Source organism: Choloepus didactylus, chromosome 13 (assembly GCF_015220235.1).
Source record: "Choloepus didactylus isolate mChoDid1 chromosome 13, mChoDid1.pri, whole genome shotgun sequence".
NCBI lineage: Eukaryota > Metazoa > Chordata > Mammalia > Pilosa > Megalonychidae > Choloepus > Choloepus didactylus.
The window spans coordinates 805,361-818,263 of record NC_051319.1 but is presented as its reverse complement, the minus strand read 5'-3'; the positions used below and the strand labels follow the sequence as shown (position 1 = coordinate 818,263).

The window sequence follows — 12,903 nt, the reverse complement described above, 5'->3', positions numbered from 1 at the left end:
AGAAATGCATAGAATATACATATAGTATTGTACAATATCAACATATTTTATCTATTTTTTTTTTTTAGAAAATAATTTTTATTACCATCACCACCCAGTTTCTCTGTGCTGGATTATATACCAAATGGCCAGATCTTCTAAAGAACATCTACATACCATTTCTTTCATGTTTCAAGAAATGAAAACAACTGTACAAGGTTAAGTACAAAAGTACACAAGACAGCGGACAAGAAAAATCCATGTATGAAATTATGTCTCAGCTTTTATATGTTTGAAAAGTAGAATTCATGAACTAAAAATATTGTCCTTCTATAGTTCTGTCAACTTTAATGGAAGTGGGTTTAACCTGATTACAACACTAACACCAGTATCACTGATCTACTCATAAAACAATCATATTTTTCAATAAATTAAAGTCAATGCAACACCCATGCAAGCTAGAATCCTAGCTATTTGGTGAACAAGGGCCTGACATCAGAACAAGAAGTCTACATAACTTCTCAAACTTTGAAAGTGTGGTATTTTTCAAACTGCATCCATTCCTCACATTGAAGATGTGGAAACCAGTCCCATTCCTCAATGTGTATGGGTTTGTGATCTTGCCATTTCATACTGAGCACCTAGATTTCGAAATACTTCTTGCTGCTTCAAAGTCTTGTTAAGTATCTTCATCAACTGAGCTACATCCAGCTTCATCTTCACTCTTAATGCCCATTAATTTCCTAAATTTTACATTTTATTCCTTGTTCCCAAAATTCAATTTTTCCCGTATTTCAGCAGACTGGGATTTGACCCCCTCTTTGCTGACTTGCCAAAGCATTCTCCTTTCTTTCTCCTGTTCAGCAAATTTCATTGGATTCACAGCTGCTGGGTTACAATAGCTAGGTACAGCTCTTTCAGTCTCTGCCAAAGCTTTAGTTTGCAGGGTTGCCATTTGAGCCACCATAGCCATCTGAGGAGTTACTTGTGTTCTGGATGCCAACAGGGCAGCAACATTGAGGACGGACCCTCCAGTAGCTGCAACTGTTGCAGCTATTTCTTGTTTTTGGTTTCCAACCACTTCCTTTTCTCGTTGTTCTTGTAATTTCTTTGCCCTTTCCAACCTCCCAGCTAAGGCTTCTTGTGCATCCATTGGCTGTGCTTTCTATCTCTAAAGGGAGATGGACTAGGAGTCTGGCTTAAACTTCTGCTAAATCTTCTTGGGTTTCCAATTCTCTTCTGTCTCAACTTCTCCTTGTTCTACTTCTGCTTCCACTCCTATGCCTGCGTCTTGATCTTGATCAGGAATGAGATCTGATATGACTTTTGTCTCTCTGCTCTGGATTGTGACTTCTTCCTCTCTCTGCTTCTGGATCGTGACTTTCGCTCCCTACTCCTGGAGCGAGACTTCTTCTGTTCTCTGCTTCTACTACAATGATGCCTTTCATACGACCTAGATCTTGAGTGATTTCTGCCTCTTGATGACTTTCTTTCTTTGCGTCTGTGTCTGTCCTCACTATTTGCAGATGAATTTAGCCGCTCTCTTCCCTTATCAGAAGAATGTTTTTTATCATTATGTTCCTCAGACTTGTGTTTCTTAGAAGATTTATCTTTGGATTCATGTCTTCTTGCCTTATCATGAAGTGGGCTTATCATTTTGCTATCTGAGTCTGCAGCCTCTTCAGTTCATTCTCTTCGCACATTAGCATGCTCTCTGCTTCTGCTCCAGCTCCTGTGTTTTCTTCCTTCGTTATCAGACTTTAGTTTTCTTTCTCTTGACCTTGATCATGATCTTGAATAATGATATTTTGAGGTTCTAGGAGAAACAGATACATCTGACTGGTCTTTTTTTTTTTTTGTCTGTATCTGGGGATGTCCATCTCGTTCTGTATCACTAGCCGCCACAGTCCAGAGTCCCAGCCACTACAGCGGTGCCTCCACTTGCCGTTTTCAGCAGTGCTGACAACCCCAAAGGTTCACTACAAACTGACTAAATCACTCCTATTTTATCTTTTAATACTATAAATATATATAATTTCTGTTTTAAAGTTAAAATAAGTAAAAAGTTAAAGTTTGCGAAAAGAATGCAAAAGCCAGCTGACGATGTGCAGAAGCTAGGACTGCAGAGATATCTTAAAAATTTTAGTAACTCATAAATGCATAATATGTAAGTACTGTTATACATAATATTAGCTGTACAGTAGGTATTTTACAGTTTAATAACATAAATGAACAGCTAAACAATTTTTTTTCTTAAAATTTAATTTGTAGCAAAAGAACTGTGGTTCTAGGCACAGGTTTGGTGATGCCAAGCAAGTTTAAGACAATCTCTCATGTGACATCTCACAGTGATCTCACAGTGATATCTGCATCTAGAACTTCTTAGATCCTGTGTCATTTAAACACCATAAGCTCTATTAAAATCATGGGTCCCAAGCTGCAGCGTTCCTAGTGGTTCAGAAGGTGCTCCCAAGAAACAGAGGAAAGTGATGAACTTGAAAGAAAAAGTAGAATTGTTAGATATGCTTTGTTCAGGCAAAACAGCTGCTGCTGCAGTTGGCCTCCATTACTGCGTTAATGAGTTGACCATAAGACATATCAAGAAAAGAGAGAAGGAAATAAACAAAGCCATTGCTGTAGTTCCACCAACAACTTAAAAGCATTTGTATAAACCACAAAATCCACATCTCTGGCACATAGAAAGTGTGACATTCTTTTGTGTGTAGGATTGCTCGTTATAAAAAAGGTATTCCAGTAGACTCTGGTATCATACGAGAAAAGGCTAAGTCCTTATATGAAGGTGAAGGGTCTCCCCCTATGGATTTTCAGGCTAGCAAAGAATGGTTTGAAATTTTTTTTAAAAAAAAGGTTTACCCAACACAATGTAAAAGTAACAGGAGTGGCAGCGTCTGCTGATCAAGAGACAACCAGGGAGTTTCCTGAAACTTTGAAGAAACTGATTGAAGAGAAAGCCTACATACCAGAACAGATATTCAATGTTGACTAAACCATCCTATATTGGAAAAATATACCACAGAGGACATACTTCAGCCAAGAAGAGAAGTGAGTCCCAGGTTTTAAAGCTGCAAAGAATAGGGTAACCCTGCTTTTTTGTGCCCATGTTGTACAGTTCATACTAAAGACAGCACTGATATATAAAGCACTAACCTTTGAGCTTTGAAAGGAAAGGACAAGTACCAGCTGTTTCATTTTTTAAATTTTTCATATTTATTTCATATTTTTAAATCTTTTTCCTACAGTATTTTTTTTTTTTTTTTTTTTTTTTTTTGAGGAGAAAAGAATTTATTTATTATCTTGCAAGATAGGGCCTGCAGCCAAACACGTGGTAGGCTGGTGCACCAGAGGAAGAGAATGGCGATCTTTAAATCTACTCCTAATTCGCAAGTCCCTCCCGTTTCCCCATTGACTGGGTACTACAGAGGTTACAGCCTATCCGAGAACACTAACTAATTCATCTTTTGAGATTTTAATTTGTACAGCCTATCCAAGAGAGCCAACTAGCTCATTATTGAGATTTTGAACTGATCAGCCTATCCCAGAGAGTTCATTTAGTTAAAAAAAAATTTTTTTTTTTTGCTGTGAGTTCCCGCCTCTGATTTTACCTCATATCTCTTTACATGCCAGTAACCATGGTTACTTTTTCATATAAGGAGCTGGCGGATTCTTTCTTCTCTTTATCACTGGGCTTGTTTAAACTGGTTTTGCCTCCATTTCCCTTATTCCATGCTGTTTCTATGTGAAAACTAAACTTATCCCTTTCTTACAGATTCCCTCCTCTTTCTTTTTTAAACCCTTTTAGTTTTCACATTTTAGATTCTCAAATTTGTTAAGGGCTTTTTCACATTCCTCATTATAGGGATCTTTCTTATTTTTGATTCGAGTGGTTTTGATGGGTTTTTGAACTAGCCTCTGGGCACACGGGATGATGTAGCACCCAGCTGTTATAAACATTTTGGCTGGAATGATAAGGAAAACGAAAATAGATGTTGCAATTCCTTCCCATTTCTTGAACTAATTTTTCAACCATTTTGTGAGTGGGTTGTTAATGCTAGAATTTTTTTGCTAGTTTCTGAAATATGGCTGTTAAGCCTTGTGGGGCTTTGGTGATAGTTCTATCAGGTGCTGTATTATTGGGGATGAATGTGCAACAATTTCCCCCAACTACAGCACAGATGCCTCCTTTTTCAGCTAGCATCATGTTTAAGGCCATTTTGTTTTCTTATGCCATTCAGCTAGTGGCATCTAACTGTTCTGCTATTCCTTTAATGGCATTTCTGGTATAGTTGATAAATTTTAGCTAATGATTTACATTTTCATTGATGGTGACCCACCAGAATAAGGATGATTTAAATTCTGTGGCTACTTGATTTTTAGCTTTAAACTTATTAGGAACTTCCTGGGGAACCCCTATACTATCTACAAACATTTTTTTTTAATTGAAGGAACCGGGTACATTTTGTACATTTTTCTTTTCTCTTTTGCCTTGGGTTGGTACTTTCTTATTACTTTCAAATGCCAGGGTAAATGAGATAGCCAACTGAACTAGAGCACAGGTTCTTCCCCACCTTTCAGGTAGTGTTGGCAAGAGGATGCCCTTCCCACAGTACCACCAGAGGTCTGCTTGGGGTATAGTTAAGTTGGAGAAGTTGCCAGTACTATTCTTGCTCACATTCCACACTTGTGTACACAAAACCATGGTACCAAGATTCTGGAGCCGTTCTTCCCATCTGGAGAGACAGGCAGAGTGGTTTCCGGGACCAAGGTGAGATGCTGGTATGGCTTTGACACTTCCCTTCTGGACTGGAGGGAAAAGGGAGGACAACCTATTACAACTTTCACCAGGAGTAGCATTTTGAAAGAGGAGTGTTATACATTTAAACTCCTTTTCATGCTTTTTTATCCCCAAGGGGAAGGGCATAATCTGAACAGTGGGTTGTTTGGTTGCACAAGCATAATAGTCACTTCTGTTTAGACTCTGGATGGTATATTTGACCCATTTTACCCAGGCATTTGTATTTTCATAACCTGTTTTTATTTCTATGGTTTGCTTTAAGTTTTTGGCCTTAAGTATTTTAATGACCTTGGGGTCAATTTGAACTGGAGAGTTAAACTCCAGCCAAGTTTCCCTTAATGGTTTTTCCCCCAACCTGGGTAAGACCCATCCCTCATACTGTGTGGTCCACAAAACAGTGTTCCAAGAATAACAGGGGTTAGATGACTAATAAGTTATACTCTCAAATGTTTACCCCCCAATAATCTTGTTTTCTATTTGAACAGTCTGCTTACATAAATGCTTATATTCTCCCTGAGTTGTTGCTGATGTTTTAGATTTTTACAGCTAATTACCTGACAACCGTCAAATTGTACAGTTTGAGACTTTAAGCCTTTGACTACACTTGTAACTAGCTTAGCAGAACCTGTTACTCCTTGAATATAGAACATTATGATCAGTACAAGCAATTTCATTATTAAGCTATACACAGAGCACAATGCAAACACGGGGTTTAATTCAGCCCTTCCTCTCTCCTAGTATGTTCTTTCAACGGCTGCCTATTTAGAGTGATCCTTAGGGGATCTGAGGTGGTAGTCACTTTCCAGGATTCAGGTTGAGTTGCTAGATACTTATCGTCTGGTTCAGGCACTGGTCCCTTTACTCGTGTGTAATGAGTCCAGCCTTTTTCTGCTGTTTGGACTGCCATCTCAGTTGTCAGCAAGACTTGACAGGGTTTCTCCCAGATCGGTTGAAGTTTGGATTTTCTTCATGACTGGATCAGAACCCAGCTGCCGGGTTGATGTCAATGCGCAGCAAATTTAAGAGGCGGGGTCTAAGTCAGCAGTTCATGGTGCCTTCCTTTCTTTAGGAGCCTTCAGAAACGGAAACTTTTGGTGGGTTGTAATTACTGGAGCAGTCAGCATTAACTGGCTCTCCAATTGCCTGGGGGCATAGACTGGTTCCACCAAAACCCCAGGCTTTAATGGTTCCTGCCCAGTGGGGGAGGGGAAACCATAAGATGGGGGAATGCTTATCCCAGGTTTTCGTTTCTTTTTTCCCTGCAGCCAGCACATGGCACAGTTCAATTCTTGGTCCGTGCATGGAGTTGCCTGGTTAACCAGAGGCAGGCTTTTCCTTTTCCCCCTTTTCTCATCCACAACCAGCAGATCCAAGCATCTGATCTCGGGCCCTTTAGCTGCTGGAGATGGGCCCCCAATGGCGGAGTCCGAGACCGCTCAATCAGCGGGGTGCGCCTTCCCTTTGTTCACCTCGGGGGTCCCCCTCCGAAGCTTCGGATCCTGGACGAGCCCCCATGTTGTTGGAAATAAAGCGGTACCTGTAAGGGAATAAACGCTCACTCGGTTCTGGAGGAGAAAAGAATTTACTTACTATCTTGCAAGATAGGGCCTCCAGCCAAACACGTGGTAGGCTGGTGCCTCCTACAGTATTTTTACTTAACATTGACCTACATACAGACTATGACCAAATACTTAACTCAAATTTTACAATAAGGTACTGTAAACACCCCACAAAAGGAAAAGAAAACAATCAGACTTCTTCACTGGTACAAAGGGAAGGCCAAAAATTTTACATGGGTTTTCTGGATTGTGGGGATGTCGCACCCCTAACCGATGTGGAAGGGAAAACTGTATAACAATTGAAGAGAATAGTCTAGAAATAGACCCACCTATTGACAAATGTTTTTCAACTAGGGGACCAAATAGTGTTTTCAACAAAAGAGGCAGAAATAACTAGATATCCATATTAAAAAAAATGAACCTCAACTTTAACTCATATACACAAAGATTAATTTGAAACAGATCAACCACCAACATAAAAACTAAAACTGTAAAACATCTAGAAGAAAACATGGAGAAAACCTTTGTAATCTTGGGATAGACAAAGATTTCTTAGGACATAAAAAGCATGACCATGAATTTAAAAAATTGGAATTCATCAAAACTAAAACTTTTGTTCTGCAAAAGATCTTGTTAAGAAGATGAAAAGACAGGAAATTGGGAGAAAATATCCTCAAACCACAAATCTGAGAAAGGACTTGTATCTAGAATATATTAAAGAGTTCTCAATATTCAATAATAATAATAATCATAATAAAACAAAATAAGAAAATCGGCAAAAGACATAAACAGACATTTCACCAAAGTCCAAAATATATCAGCAAAATGCTTAAGGAGAATAAGCTGGGAAAATACATTTTAAAGATAGTTATTTATACATCTCTCTAAAGAAGATATACAAATGGACAGAAAGCACACGAACAGATAGATGCTCAACATCATTTGCCATCAGGGAAATGCAAATCAAAACCACAATGAGATAACATTTCACACCCATTAGAATGGCTGTTATTTAAAAAACAGAAAATAACAAATGTTGAAGAGGATGCAAAGAAATAGGAACACTCATTCATTGTTGATGGCAATGTAAAAATGGTCCAGATACTGTGGAAGATAGTCTGGTGGTTATTTGGAAAGCCAAGTATAGAACTAGCATATACCCAGCAATCCCACTACTGGTATATACCCAAAAGAATTGTAAGCAGGGACTTTAACAGGTATTTGCACACCAATGTTCATAGCAACATTATTCACAATTGCCAAAAGATGGAAGCAATCCAAGTGTCCATCAACAGATGAGTGGATAAATAAAATGTGGTACATACATGCAACGGATTATTATTCAACTGTAAAAAGGAATGGAAGTCCTGGTACATGAGACAACACGGATAGACCTTGAAGACATCATATTGAGTGAAATAAGCCAGACACAAAAGGACAAATATTATATGATCTCACTGATTTGAAATAATGAGAATAAACAAACCCACAGAGTCAGAATCTAGAATATAGGTCATCAGAGGACGGGGCAGGGCAAGGGTGAGGGTGGGAGGGGAAAAAAGCCAGACACAAAAGGACAAATATTATATGATCTCACTGATTTGAAATAATGAGAATAAACAAATTCACAGAGTCAGAATCTAGAATATAGGTCACCAGAGGATGGGGCAGGGCAAGGGTGAGGGTGGGAGGGAGGGTCAGAGAAATGAAAAGTTAAAGCTTAAAATGTATAGGGTTCCTATTTGGAGTTATGGCAATGTTTTAGTAATGGATGGTCATGATGGTAGTGCAAAATTGTGAATGTAATTAACAGCACTGAAATATATATGAGTGTGATTAAAATGGGAAATGTTAGATGACATATGGTAACAGAATAAATTTTTTTTTAAATCCATGGAACTACACTACACAAACAGTGAACCCCATGTTAAACCATGGACTATAGTTAATAGTACAATAATTAAAATGTGCTATCATCAATTGTAACAAATGTTATACACCAATGCAAGGTGTTAAAAATAGGGCTAAATGGGAATATTGTATTTTATGCATGCTTGTTCTGTTAACACATAACTTCTCTAACGAAGAAAAAAAAGTTATTTATGACTTACTGAAAACTTCATAGCACACTTCAAGCTAGTGGGTAGTTGCCTGTAAGCAGGAGAACTGACCATAGAGAACTTTGCTATTTACAGAGGATGCTTCAGATAAATCCCAACAAATAACGAAATCTGTAGAAACTATTCCTTATCCATCATAAAGATATATTTTTAGTTGGTATTAAAAGTTGCCATTTTTCTAAAGAAAATCTATATTTCCTTTGTAAGTGTACAGATATCTCTGAAAGTGTACATATTGTTGCCTTCTGGTGCTAATATTGTTAGCCAATAATGCTAGCATTTAGTGAGAAGAACTGAGTGGCTGGGGTCAGGAATGGAAGGGAAGCTTCTCAATATGAACCATTTGAAATCTTTAACTTCTGAACAACATAAATGTATTAAGTATTGAAAAAAACATTTTTTTTAGTTTAAAAACTATTAGGCTTGACTTCTTCTGCATAACGCAAGTAAAAGGAACTGGATTTACCTTCCTGTGGTGGTTTGGACCTGCTTATTCCCCAGAAAATAATGTTCTCAAAAGTAGTCCATTCCTGTGGGTGTGAACTCATTGTAAACAGGACTTTTTGATGAGAGTACATCAGTTAAGGTGTGGCCCACCTCAATCAGGCAGGTGTTAATCCTACTACTAGAGTCTTTATAGGCAAAATGCAATTCAGGAAGAGGGGAAAAAGTCATGGGAAGCAAGAAGCTGAAATTCAATGGAACCCAGAAAAGAATGGAGAGGCCAAGAGAGAACACTATGTGCACTACCATGTGACAGAGAGGTCAAGAACAAAGGATAACCAGCAGCCAGCCCCAGAACATCACTCTCTGGGGAGAAAGCATCACCTTGATGATGCCTTGATTTGGACTTTCTCCCTCAAAACTGTGAGCTAATAAATTCCCATTGTTTAAGCTGACCCATTGCATGGTATTTGCTTGAGCAGCCTAGGAAACTAAAATACCTCCCTTCTGAAACAAACAAAAAACTGGACAAAGTATATGAAACGACAGTCTCTATAACAACAGTTTCTATAACACTGGATATCAGGCAACAAAAGACAGTGATCTGTGAGACATGAAAAACAAATGAGGTAAGCCCTAGAATTGCTCTAGCTTACTGCCTTGAGAGATTTGCCAGGCCATGATGCATTGAGGGAGAACCAGCCATAGCCTAGTCAACAAACTGAGTTGAAGAGACATTCCTAAAATTCCAGGGAGATCAAGGTGACTAGAAGACAGCACTGGAAATGAGAGAGTTGTACAGAGAGAGAACTCCAGAGATCTGCAGAGGAACCCCTTGAGTATTCAGCAGAGTATTAATACTCAGCAGAGTATTAATCAGTGGATGCAAGTGAGGAAACCAATTGAGGCCAGAAATAATGCTTCAATAAATTCATGGGACACTATAGTATTCACAGGGTCTTTGCCTCAGCAGTGGGGAATTATTATCCCAAGAATAAACACTGCTCAGGTCCTGCCTAACATATCTTAAAAGGAAGACCTGAAAGGAGCAAACTGTTTACAGGTAGCTTATTTGTGTCTCAAAAGAAAGCTCAAGGGTATTTATAGAAGCATAGACTATTCAACACCCAACAAAGTAAAATTCATAATATCTGGCATCTAGAAATGCAAAGAAGCAGGAAAATACAACCCATAATGATAAGAAAGTTCAATCAATTGAAACCAACCCAGAACTAATACAGATGTTAGAATTAGCAGACAAGGACATTAAAAATTATTCTACGTATTCAAAAAATCATGTAGAGACATGCAAGATATAAAAAAATACATAAAACAAATTTTTAGAGATGAAAATTACAATGTCTGAGGTGAAAAAAATACACTGACTGGAATTAATGGCAGTTTAGACATCACAGAAGAAAAGATTAGAAAACATGAAGACTTAAGAATAGAACTATCCAAAAAGAAAAACAGAGAAAACAAAGGAGCACAACAATTGAACAGTGTATCAGTGATATAAGACAACTTCAGGAGGACTAATATATGTGTAATTGGCATCCCTGAAGGAGAAAGGAGGCAAAAAAAAAAAAAAAAAAATTAAGAAATAACATCCAAATAATGTTCTGAAATTCATGAAACTTATAAACCCACAGATCCAAGACATTCAACAAGTCCCAAGCAGAAAAGAAAAAAAGAAAACCGCAACAAAGTAGATCCTTATCAAGATTCCTGAAACCAGTGATTAAGAGAAAATCTTAAAGGAAGCCAGAGAGGGAAAAAATGTGCAAAGGAACAAAAGTAAAGATAACAGTACTTTGAGAAGATTTATAAAATTGATAAACCTCTAGGGAAAAGGAGAGCTGACACAAATTACCAATATCAGGAACAAAAGACATGGTATCAATACAAGTTATATAAATAAAAAAAAATCAATTAGGAGAACCTAAGATGGCAGCTAGGTGAGACAGGGCAAAAAAAACACCTCCATGAAAAATACTAGATAAAAGCCAGAAAGTGACCCAGAACACCAGTTCCAGCATGGCACCAGCAGGACAAGGTCTGCTAAATCCACAGGGACCATGCATTTGGTGAAACCGGGAGTCTGCATTCTAAAACGAGTGAGTGAGCCTACTGAATGTCCGGCAGCCACGCTGTACTGTGGGGAAACTGTGGGTTGGTGTTTGGAGGTGGACTAGTTCTTTTTTAAAAAAACTCAAAAGCGGCTGCAGATATAGCAGCGAGAACCACACAGTAAAGAGCAGCCAGAATGGATTGTCTGAATGCCTCAATATCTGGTGTGGAAGATAGCCTTTTGTACAACCGCTGCCAATTGTCTCGGAGTGAGGAAGATAGAGGTTAGCCAAAAGGGGAAAAAAACGATGCCCCTTGCAGCCATCTTCACAGCAGTCTGGGAACGCTCCTGCTCGGTGCAGGCACCACAGCTCAGAGATGAGCCAAGGGACCCAGTGTGACAGCAAATATTTCCAGCAACATGAGCACATGCCACAATATCAGGCATAGACAATACCTTTTAGTGCACCCACAGCTAATTGTCCGGAGCTGGGAAGAAGGAGCTGTGCAAAAAGGGGGAAATTAACGCACCTCATTCAGCCTTCCTTACAGCAGGCTGGGAATGCCCCTGTATGGCCTGGCAGCCTAGAACTTCCCTTGAGGGAACGCGCGCATTTGTGATGTAGCACAGCCATCCCTCAGCAGAGGCCATAAGAAGGGCACGGCTGGGAAGAGGGACCCACTTGGAAATCCCAGGGAACATATGCCAATACCAAGGAATTGTGGGTCAGTGGCAGAGACAATCTGTGGTGAGACTGAACTGAAGGTTTAGACTCTTGGAACAGCCTTAAATCTCCAGGAACACCCAGGAGGTTTGATTTTTAAAGTGGTCCTGCCTCCCTAACTGCTCAGACACACGCCCCACATTCAGGGCAGACAGCACCAACAACACATCCAAACTTGGTGCACCAATTGAACCCCACAAGAATCAGACCCCCACACACCACAAAGACAAAGTTGGGGAGAACTGACTTGAGGGGAATAGGTGACTCGCAGACGCCATCTGCTGGTTAGCTAGAGAAAGTGTACACAACCAAGCTGTAGATCTGACAAATTAGAGACTGGTGCTTCAATAATCCTTCATATCCTAAAAGAACCCTATCAAGTAAAGCAAATGCCAAGAGGCCAAAAACAACAGAAAATTTTAAGGCATATGATAAAACTAGACAATATGGATAACCCAAACCCAAACACCCAAATCAAAAGATCAGAGAAGACACACTACTTGGAGCAATTAATCAAAGAACAGAAAACAAACAATGAGAGCATGGCACAGAATATAAAGGACATGAAGAAGAGCATGGCACCGGATATAAAGGACATGAAGAAGACCCTTGAAGAGCATAAAGAAGAAATTGCAAGAGTAAATAAAAAAAATAGATGATCTTACAGAAATAAAAAAAGCTGCTGACCAAATTAAAAAGAGTCTGGATACTCATAGTACAAGACTAGAGGAAGCTGAATAATGACTCAGCAACCTCAAGAAACACAGAATGGAAAATGAAAGAACAAAAGAAAGAATGCAGAAAAAAATTGAAAAAATAGAAATGGATCTCAGGGATATCATAGATAAAATAAAATGTCCAAATTTAAGACTCATTGGTGTCCCAGAAGGGGAAGAGAGGGGTAAAAGTCTAGAAAGACTATTCAAAGAAACTGTTGGGGAAAACTTCGCAAACGTTCTACACAATATAAATACACAAAGCATAAATCTCCAGAGAACTCCAAATAGAATAAATCCAAATAAACATACTCCAAGCCATATTCTGATCAGACTGTCAAATACTGAAGAGAAGGAACAAGTTCTGAAAGCAGCAAGAGAAAAGCAATTCACCACATACAAAGGAAACAACATAAGACTAAGTAGTGACTACTCAGCGGCCACCATGGAGGCGAGAAGGCAGTGGCATGACAGATT

General features: G+C 38.9%; 1 protein-coding gene and 1 pseudogene across 1 annotated transcript in view; both read right to left on the bottom strand.

Moving 5' to 3' along the window:
• Nucleotides 1-12,903, bottom strand: part of CWC27 (CWC27 spliceosome associated cyclophilin) — a 360,484-nt gene that overhangs the window by 225,041 nt on the left and 122,540 nt on the right. The gene's annotated exons all lie outside the window — the stretch shown is intronic.
• LOC119507807 lies at nt 90-1,644 on the bottom strand (annotated as a pseudogene).